The sequence below is a fragment of the Anser cygnoides genome, chromosome 4 (assembly GCF_040182565.1).
Source record: "Anser cygnoides isolate HZ-2024a breed goose chromosome 4, Taihu_goose_T2T_genome, whole genome shotgun sequence".
Lineage (NCBI taxonomy): Eukaryota > Metazoa > Chordata > Aves > Anseriformes > Anatidae > Anser > Anser cygnoides.
In genome coordinates, this window is record NC_089876.1 from 38,560,882 (window position 1) to 38,572,186 (window position 11,305).

Here is an 11,305-nt window from a genome sequence, read left to right on the forward strand (position 1 = left end):
AATTATTGATGACAATGTGACTTGGGATTATTCAGTTTTGTGTGTTATTTTTAGAAGCTTTGCTTTAGAAGCTGTTGTCATTCTGCTGATTAATGCATTTTATCACGAAGAGACTAGATTGTGTCTATCTTGAAACCACGTCATTAGGAAGCATTTTAGTGAGGTCATGCTTGCTTTCTTTAAAGTCTATTTATACAACAGTTTACTTCAAGCTTCTCTTTTCTTCCTACTAGAACATGCAACCTCTCTGTTCCACACTATGTACTTATTTTTAGACTTTTTCCCATCTGCTCTTCTTACACAGTTTCCTTATTCCAGTCCTACGAGGCATATTTAGAGGCTGCGTGCATTAGAGTCTCAGCAGGATGTGCTGGCTGGTGGCGTTCCCCTTTCTTTTAAACCTTCAGCTGGACAGGTTTTGTTTTGTTTTATTTTGCTCCTCTGCCTTTGATTCCGTCAAGAGCCTCAGAGATTGCACTCCTTGTTTCCTCGTGCTAGGAGAGAGGCAGGTAATGAGTGCATCCTCTTCCACAAAAGGAAAATGGACATTTTTGGAGAGTAGTTGTCCTGTGCTAATGTCTATATTGAAACCTGGGGGGAAAGCTAATTACAGACCCCCCACTGATTCCTTCTCTTGAAGGAAAAAAAAAATGCATGAAGATATTGGTTGCCAATGTACATTGATGTTCCTAAGCAAAAATTAATGGAGAGCAAATCACATCTCCTTCATTAGCCTATATTAGGACTGTTTTTCAGGGAATGGTTTTAACTGAATGACAGAGCTGACTGTTTTCTTACTCAAGTAGTTTTGAAGTTTACAAAACATCAGACTGGAAAGCTGAGATAACATATTTAATAGCTACATTAGAAAGTCTCTTTGCAAAGGGCATTACAAAGGGAGTTAGCTGTGGAGCCACCCTGCATTAAGCTTTTCCTACTGTTTCTGGGTCTTAAATGCACTCATCCATCTCATGACTGAAGTTGGCAATAATAAAACTATCTGTGTAGACCCAGGGAAATTAGAAATTGGAAGCACTGACACTTGACCAGATCAGTGAAATGTTTGAGTCTGTCTGCTGATAGTCCCGAATAACACTCTGTAGGAAAAAGGTAAATTTTCTTCATTTTATTTGTCTACTTTACTTTTAATTACAAACAAAATAAATCACTGTTTTTGCATTGCCATGCAATAACTGGTGAACTAAATATACATTAAAAGCATTTGGTGTAACACTGAGCTGCAATATCTCTGCGGTTTCTGTAGTGGTTCTTTTTCCTGGGGTGTACAATCCACAGTCATTCAGACCTTACCTCCTCATTCTTCACTGTTCTTATAACATAAAATTGCAGCAGCTTTATATTCTGTGGTGCATTTAATTCCATCTGGGACAAATGAAAAATGACTTGAAAAGAATTTCCTTCCAGAGAGAGTTTGTTGGCAATTTGAAATTTAATGTCTTTGTAGAGCTTCTAAAGGTTGCTTTTTGAGTGTTAACATCATATAAGGAGGAGGAAGTCCTGCATTTCAGAGGTTATAAAAGAAATCCATGATTAAATTAACCTGAATTTAGGAAAAGTGTTGAGGGCTTGTGAGTTGTATGTCTGTAGAAAATTATTTCTAATTTATACAGTGTGTTTCCACATACTGTAATATATTAATCCTACATAAGTACTTTTTTTTTTTCCTTGGAGGGGTTAATGCTGAGTGTTTTGTCCTACAAGTCTTCCTAAACTTGGTAGTTTAAAGATGTGGTAATAAACAAAACATTATTTCAAAATTGACTCGGCATGCAAAGTATTATTATAATTTGTTTTTCAGAGATCTCTGAATATTCAGCTTTTTTCCCCTGCTGGAAAATGTCCAGTGTTTCCACAGCTGTTTAAGATTTCTTCATCTGCAAGGTGCAACTTGGTAAATCTGCTGCCTAAATTTACCACATAGGTTCAGTTACCAAGTATTATTATTTTTTGAAATCTTGATCATTCTGACAATGGAAATGTTTTTTGTTTTTCTTATATACATCTGTATTCTACAGAAAATTTATAATCAAATTTGTACATTTGTGAAAAATGCTGGGATGGCACAATCTGAAATAGGGTTATAAAGCTGTATTCTCCTTGAGCTAAATGGGATAGACTTTATTTTTGCAAATAGATATAATTGAATGTTTACAAGCAGAGACAGAATGGATACTGAAGAACAGCATGGCTTTTTGGCTTTTTTTTGTAAGGTTTTTGGTGACTGGTTCCAATTACTGCCTCCTAATAAGATCATAGTTTGTATTGGTTGTCAATATATGTAAATAAATCAGGATCATTTGCATAATTATGAATTCTATTTCCCTTATAACTTTAACTGTTTTGGCTCCCTGAAAATAAATTTTAAATAACAAATGCTTTTCTACAAGATAAGAGATCTGTTCAAGGAAAAATGCCTTTTTAGATCTGTAGATGGTTGTCCTAAGTGCTACCAGGCATACCGGTAAAAGTATTTATTCGCAAACAGATCACTGGGAAGGAACAGCTTGTTGCTACCTCTAGATTTAAGGAATGCTGTGTCGTATGCCTTGCATTAGGCTGACTTCTGCTGTAAGCCACTCTTTTGTGGTAGATCTGGTGAGTGAAAAGAACAAGTTGCTTCTTGCGACAAAGATTGAGAAATACAGAAATAAATTGCGTTACTGCAGCACTGGATTGTTGCTTCTCAGATAAAAATCTGTGTTTTTTCTCCAGAATAACATAATTTTCTTTCATCTGAAAGATTAGGGAAAAATACCTGAGACTGATGGAAGTGCCCATATTTTACATGTTATTGAAAGAAGTCATTGTGTTAGCAATAGGCTACTTAGAGTATTTCTGAATCAAAAGTGTTCCACGAGGAGTTATGAGAGAAAGTGTAGAAAATCATGATGTGTATGACTGAGGAAAATTTTCATGTGAAACACAGTGAGAAGATAAACTTTGTTCCCAGAGAATACATTTCAGTATGAAAAGACATGATGGGTTTTCTAGAAGCCTCTAAGTAAAATTCTCCATGCTTATTACCTGCAGATTTATTACATCCACTCTTAGTGGATTTTTTTAACTATGGTGAAACAAGTTAAATTTTGGAGGGAGAGATTACAGAAGCAAGATATAACCAGATCATGTCATCTTGATTGGTTTTGAGTACTATGGGAGTAACTGCAATAATCTTAAGTTATAGTTAATGAAACGTGATGGAGCAATAAAAGGGTAATGCTTTAAAAATAAATAAAGCACGATTCTCTAGATCCTTTCATTTAAAGAGCAGCAACTCCATGTGGGGAAAATAATCTCATCAAAATGTTTGGGGGTGCTCTTCAGGTGAGTGGCTAGTACCAGCAGCATGTTACCTGGCCCTGCATCTGTGTGCTCGGCCCCCAGCTGCATGGTGATTCTTTTCAAAGTCCAGAGAAATCCTTTGGTTTGATGAATGTGAAAATAAGGTAGTATGGAATTACATTTCTTTTTATTCAACAGGTCTTGTGTGTATAGTTTATCTACAGAAATGTACTTTAACTTAACTCTAGTATTAGGTAATATCTTCGTGTTGAATATCCTGCTTTGTTATTGTTCACATCTGTCTTGTTCAGGGTATTGCGCATTTTGATGTAAGCTTCCTTTTGTTGTTTCTTCGATCACATGAAAGGATCAGTTTGTGCATATTTCTTCCGTTTGATCTGAAGTTGATTGTACAGTCAAATTTGAGGATACTGAGGGTTTTGCTGGTTTGGCAATGCTTTAGGTTGTTTCAATACAGTGATGATAGTTTAGTGTGTATTTTGCTTGAAAAACTATATATCTGCAAATAATTAATAAGCATATCTTCAGCTCTTGAAGATGACTAATATTTTCCAATAATAGCAGCGGCCGATAAAGCAACTCTTATGTGGATGGGATATTAGCTAAAGTAGAAGCTTGCTGTTTTCACAGGTGGCAACTATATTGCTGAACCTTTTCTGGAAATTACATATGCATAAATTTAAGTACACCAGGGAGGATAGTTGGTTTGTCAGTACTTCTGAATGTGTCCTCCATGGTAAGGACAACAGAGGACATATGCTTATGACAGGAAGGCATTTTGTAGTGGAAGAATTCAATTTGCTTGGTATCTCTTTGCTTGGTATATACATCAGGTGATTCGTAACAAATTTTATGACAAGTATAGCTACTGGCTTCTCTACTTAAAAAAAAAAAAAATACAGCTCATTAATCAATATTCATTTTTTAATATAAAAGCATTATTATTTTTAGGCATCTAAAGGCCATGAATACCCAAGAGTCAACATATATTATTAAAGCTGTTGAGTATCACAGTCATTCATTTGTTTCACTTTAAAGGCTGACACACAAAAAAATTTCCACTGGAATAACTGAATCAGAATTCAGTGTGCCTGTTTGCAACAACAGAACACCCTAATAATAAAGTGCAAGAGTATGTAATAGAAACGAATGAAGTGTAAAATAAAATAATAGAAGAACATGACAAGCTAAATGCTTTCTGCAATGCAGTGTTCTTGGAAGGGAGTACATCACCAAAAATAAAATTACCTTCATGTTTGCTGATTTCCGATGAGATATTTCTGCCTTGTCATTTACCTGTTCGAAAAATATTTTGTTGTTTACCTGGTTTAGCATATCCCCGTGTCTCAAGTTCAAGGTCTAGTAGCCAAGGTAGCTGACATAGAATAGATCTTACCTCAAATATGCAGTAGATCAGGACTAAGTATTTCATGTTCCATCTTTTCATGTATGAGCTGTATTATCTGCAGTGTATTTATGCAGTTTCAGTGTAGAGGCATAAAGTCCCTCTGAACCTGTACTCCAGAAGTGCAGCACTGTGCTGCGTTCAGGGAGGAGCCGAGGTCTGCAGAGATGAGACCACAGAAAAAACAGGCTGAGAAATAACAAACTGCTATGTAAGTTGGAAAATATTGACAACCTCAGTTTTGCTTTACTAGTTTTGAGGTCGCTACTTTCTCTATTCCCAGTTAAATTCTGATTAACCTGCACAATTAGTCAGCAGTTCAGGAAGCGAGATGGTCTTAAGCGAACAGAACGTGCCTTGAAGCCCTTCCCACATTCTTTGTGCTGCTTCTTCCAGGGCAGTTACTGATGGCACGAGGACCACCACTTCCAATGGAAAACTTTGCACTTCCAGTCTTTTCCAGTCCCAGAGCAATGCTGAACATAACATATCTGCTATTCATGGGGCCACATTCACCCTTCTTGGCAGGCCAGCACACCTCCCTATTACAGACAGATGTGAGCACTGCCAAAGCAGTGGGCTGGCTATCTGGAAGGTGCAGAGGCAAGAGGGAGATTTCAGAGGTTTCCCACACTGAGCACATAAGATCCTCTAAGAATGAGCAATGGTTCAGATTAGTTCTGATGAAAACTAAGTTTGTGTGCCATCCACAGCAATTTTCTCATCCTTCTCCCTCACCTCTGTGCCTGGGCCTATGGTAGTGGGGATTCCTTTCCTGATAGCCACAGGTGGTCAACTTACAAGCCTGAGATTTGATTACCCATATCATTGGCTTAGCTTGCATAGCTGCAAATGCTATTAAAGGTAATAAAATTATCCAACCCTTGCATCACTATGCTGTGGGCAAAGGATATTGTTCTCAGCAATCACCATTTATGTCTACCCATTTAACACTGGTGAAGCTATGCTAATGGCTTTCTATGACATTTTCGAAAGGACAGCCATTAGATCAAATGAGCAGATATCCACCTAGCAAAATGTAGCATTCAAATATTTATGAAGAAATGAAATTACCAAGTTTGTCATCAATGACATTGGTAAACAAGGCTGCTCAGGGCTTAGATTCAGAAACAGATCTCTGGCTCTTTCTTTTTCCCAGCTTCATTCGCTGCAGTGGGCTGCAATATGGGCTGCTGCTGTCGTCGTTGGATGGGAAGGGCCGTAGAGTTTCTAAGGCTTTAAGGAGGTAGAAAACTAAAATGAAATTACAAACAGAATTACAAAATTCTTGGCTACATAATATAGGCAAGAAAGTTAGCCATTTTGCTGCTTTAATTATGAGGAGTACTATGGAAAAAGGGCTTTAAGATCTATTTTGCAGACCACTCACCTTAGTGCTGGGATATTGTAGTGGTTCTGTGAGGGGTGCACATCTCCATGGGGGCAAGGTGCAATGTCCCTGTCATCTCATTGTCAGGAACTGTTACCTGCTATCTGGTTTTGCTTATTGCCTTTGAATAAAAATTGTTTTCTACAGTTTTGTTTAGTTTCCAAGGGACAAAATGCTCAAGCCATTCCATAAGTGATACTTCTTCTCTTCCTCCCTAACTGAACAAAGTAGAGATGATCTCTTAAATCATACCTGCAAGTTGCAGTTTTCATACTATTTATTCCATGCTGTCTGCAAAACCTAACATACTGTGCATTGTTGTCAAATACTAAATGATTATTGTATATTACAGAGCAGTGTTTTAGATCAACAAAGATTTGCTATTGTATATTAGCACAGATAAATGAAATATTTAAGAATAAACAAGCAGCGTGAATAACAATCTCTTTGACCTTACTTAAAAATCTAATTTTAACTATATTAGGCAGCCAGGATTATGGTTTGATTTAGGGTCTCATCCTGCAAACATTTATTCATTTGACTTCAGCAATAACAACAAAAAACCTTTCAGTCATTACTTAATCCTTAACTAACACTGGCAATCCTACTAGGATCAGATTGTATTCATAGAAACTTGAGTTAATGCTGCAGTGAAAGTTTTCAGAAATGACATTTAAAGCCTTAGCAGGGTAAGCAAAGAAAATAATTATTGCTATATGAGTTTATATTTTTTTAAAATACGGAGAGAATATAAATATAATGCCATAAAATAAGGCTATTAACACTGTGACTTATAAGTGTATGTGATAATGTAATTAGAAGATTAAAGAGAAGATCTCATCTTGTAAATACTTAAGTGAATAATCTTTGCTCATGAATCCTTGTTCTGCACGTGAACAGGAATGGGCATTTCATTAAGCGTTGCTTATGGGAATTAGAAGGATCAGACCTTCAGTGATGTGTAATGAGTTCCCATTCGTTATGTAATGTCACTCCAATATTTTTTATCTGTTTTTTTCCTGATGATCTGGTTAGTTCCCAAAACAAGTGAGCTGGAAATCAGTCCAATTCCAAAATACAATGCAAATTGACTTCAATTAGAAGGTAGTGTGGCATTAGTCTTGGTTGTAGTATCAAGTTGAACATTGCATGCTGTTGAAAAGCAACTGATTCATGATCCGTGGGAAATGATTCCACCCCACCGGCTGTTCTAACGTACAGCTTTACTGACAATAAAGTATAAATCTACTGTCTACTAGCCTGCTCGGTTTTATATCTACTTTTTCTAACAACTAGAGAGAGTTCTTATTGAGGATTACGCTTTCCATTCATTTCTAATTTTCAAATCTTGGCATTTTAATTTGAGCCTTCTCTATGAACAAGTAGTGAAAAGAGTGTAGTATCTCCTACTATTCCAACCTATGAGTCTGACTTATTCAGTAACTTTGGTCATCTTTGAAGGCAACAGGAGTAAGGAAAGGGTGAAGGGTGATTTTTCTTTTCCCTGAAATCTTGGGATTAAGGAAAAATCCAAATTAACTTGTTCAGCATGCAAACGTACTTCTGTGTTTGCTAAATCATAAGGAAAGTTATCAAAATTAGTATGTTTCTTCAGCTCTATAAGGCAAAAACAATTTGAAGGTTTTTCATGCTTTGTGTTGTTGTAAGCTTTGAATCTGGATTTTTCGTTCCATTGCATGGGTTCAGTGTTAGAGAAACTCAGTTTAATTCTGGTGTTGTAAAATGATGATGAATTATCAGATTTAGATTTTAGCTTTGTGGAACAGTTAACTTTGCTCTTCAGAAAACGACAGTCAAACCTTCTCCCCTCAGCTTGTTCCCACAGTCTTTAGCCTTGCTGAATTAAAATATTTGTGGGCTATTTATGTGGATCAAATATGTGAAGGTCTAGTTTCAGTGTAGGGTTTCATCATTTGCTACATGTTTATGCCTAAATCTTTTAGGTTTTAATTACTGCACTGAAGTTACATCTAAATTCAGAGTGTAATGCTGGCTTTGATTCACAACTTCTGTGAAGATGTATTTAGTGGAATTGAAACTTAATGGCTGACTACAGCCACATACCTATTTACAAATAAACCAAATCTTCAAAGAGAACTAGTTTTGTACATACATGCCCATACTGAACTTGTCCAATAATATTTGATAGGTGTATTGTGTTATAGTTCAGTTTTTCTTTCTGGATGACTGCAGCCACGGGAGAGGGCTCTTTCACTGGGCTGTGTTAGCGCATTGATAACTTGACAGGTAGTGTGGTCCTTGTCTGCTGGGTTCCCTGGTCCTCTCTGCTGGAACATGAGGTATGGTCCTGAGCATTTACATTGTGTGCACAAAGATTACTCAGTGCATATAGCCACTAATGTAGATGAAAACAAAACAAGAAAACTCACCCTTTTCTACCTTTCAGCCCGTTTTGGTCTGTTCCTTAATGATTTCACTGCTCATAATATAATTTAAAATACCACAGGAAAACATTAGGGGGATCATATCACCGGCTAAGTGAAGTGAACTTGCAGTGTGCGTGCATGTAAAATATATTTGGGGGTGAAGAGATGAGCTTATTCCAGTTCCAGCTTGTGTTGATTTCCTCTGAGTTGTGATGATGATGGATCTTAATCCCCCAGGTTCATGTGGAGTCACTTCTGGGGAGCTGCAGTGACATCATGGCTCTTTAGATGAGAGAAGAACAGAAGAACTTAGAGTGTATTCAAAACTGTGGCAAATGAAAATTTCTGTTTTGGATGACCTGCTTGTTATCACTCATAACTTTGTTACTAATATTATGGTTATCAAATCTTGTGATGATGAAATGTCTCTCTCCTGCGTATGAAATAGTGTTTTACAGCTTGAAACAGTGCAAATGGTCATCTGGTGCAATTAAACCTTTTCATTATAGTGGTATTCAACATTTCTTCATGTTTAGTACCACTTTTATTTCACTGATCAGATGATGAGTTAGAAATATTACACGCTTTCAACATCAGTCGCACATGTGGAATTAGGAAGCATAATAATTAGACACAGCTTCTCATGTTAAATGTGTGACAATATCACATGCCAGCATCATCGGAGACTTAAAAGGTCACTAAATTTTGTATGTATTTCCATTAAGTATGAAGAGTGCTATTCTTTCTTGCATAAATGCAAGAGAAGGTATATTTCTATACTCCAACCCTAAGCTTTAAAAGGTATAGTTAGTGCCAATTCCTTAATTAATGGTATTTAACTCATTGTTTACATGTGATAAGTATTTTTTAGCTAGGATATAGCAGATAAACTGGAGAATGCTTGAGGTTACATGTCTGAGCTATAATTAAATCTTATGTGCAAATTACTTGTTTTTTTTCTGTATACTGTGGTTTTCACTTTTCCAGCAAACTATATGCAATCCCATAGACGTATATGCTTTTATCATTATATTGAAAAAGGTTGTGAAATCAATACTTACTTTTAGGAAGTGCAACAATTAAGGTGTGCCATGAGAAGATACAGCGTGTAATTACAAAACCATGATTATGGAATTTTCCAGTGACCAACAAAGATAAACCAGAATATCACTTATAGTGGGTAAATATTAATGTTTGGAAAAGTAAAAGTTTTTTAAAAAGGTTTATTACAATATTCATTATTATATTGAAATCTGTTCTATAGTTCTTACACAGTGCAGGAAGAAGGAAGAAACAAAACAGGGTGAAGAAAGTGCATCTCCTGAAAAGACACCTTTTCTGCCAAGTGTCCTTCATCATCTCTCTCTGCCATGCTGTCCTCTACATTCACGCTGCAGGAGAGCTCTGTACGAAAAATTGGTTGTGTTTTCATGCCTGTCTCTTACAAAAATAGTAGAAGGTTCTGTCTTCAAATTCAAGAATTTCCCACAAATCTAGAAAGTTACCAGGATATGAGGAAAGGAAAAAAGTCACAAGTGAAAAAATTGACTGCACTAGCTCTTGGTAACCTCCAATAGTTCTTTTCTAGTCATTCTTGGATTTTCTTTAGGAACAAAAACTTGCACATAAAAGGTCAGATACTTTATCTGTTGAGATCAATGGCAGGCTGTCCACTTACTTCAGTAAACAGTGAATCTTGTCCAAGATTTCCACAGCTGAGAATGGCATAAAAATATAGTAACTGTTGTAACTATCTCTCCCAGACTGGGAGAGACAGGGAACATCTTGGTAAAAGCATCGCTCTTTGTAGCAAAAAAAAAATGAACTAATTGTAGGAAAGCAGTCCAGAAGAGGAGGCTTCTTGGGGATTAGTTATTATTTATCTTAGAGATGAAGAAATCCAGAGTTAATTATGGTTGGTCGATAAAAGTGAAGAACGGCCTCTGCATGAACTATGTATGAAGAACACATTTCTTGAACAAGTCATCTTGCTTGTTATGCCGTTGCTGCTAATGAATCACAGGAGTGCGTTGTTACAGGAATGTGCCACAATTTCTATTCCTTCTGGTTGCAGAAGGGAGGATAGTATTTCATACTGGGTCTTCATCGTGGGTCTGCATTGATGAAACGTACTGCAGGGAGGTACAGAGCAGTTCTGAGGCAGGGAAGCATCTACCTTGATTTAAAGCCAAAGGGTATGTGTATATGCACAGACTTGTACCAAATACTGACATTTATTTTACTCCTTATCAAGATTTATTTTTCACTCATATAAATATTGGCCTACAGCTTAGTCATAGTCAATATTCACCTATTGAATCAGGAATTTTTTAATGGCTAGAAAAGGAAATAATATGGCTTCTTAAAACACTAGCAAGGACTGTGTATCGAATCAGAATGGCATCGGTACTTGCCAAACTGTAATTTCCCATTACAGTTCTTCTGGTACATTAAATTTCATATATGCCGTGTATCCCAAATTGTAATTTTTTAATAATGTCTCTGTGTTGACATATTTCATTTAACTTTTGTCTCTGATGAATCTGTGGATATTGTGAGAAGGATCTTTGCTAACAGGAGAGATACACAGTCTGGTCTCAAAAAGATTTTTGTTTGGTTTTGTTGATCCCTTAGCCTAAAAAGAGTTCAGAATGAAAATATATGGTTCCTTTTTATAAATGCAAAAACATAACAATTACATACCCAATTATTTAGTAAAGATTAGGCTTAAAAAAATCTTTTGTCTTATAGTTTGTCAAAAAAGCTGTAAGAGGAAAT

At 36.3% G+C, this 11,305-nt stretch overlaps 1 long non-coding RNA gene across 1 annotated transcript in view; it reads left to right on the forward strand.

The window, feature by feature from the left end:
- Nucleotides 1-9,403, forward strand: part of LOC106040981 (uncharacterized) — a 77,286-nt gene extending 67,883 nt beyond the window's left edge. Inside the window, exon 3 of the long non-coding RNA XR_001210193.3 lies at nt 8,765-9,403. This is a non-coding gene — a long non-coding RNA (uncharacterized lncRNA). The remainder of the gene's footprint in view (nt 1-8,764) is intronic.
- Nucleotides 9,404-11,305: the final 1,902 nt, after the last annotated feature.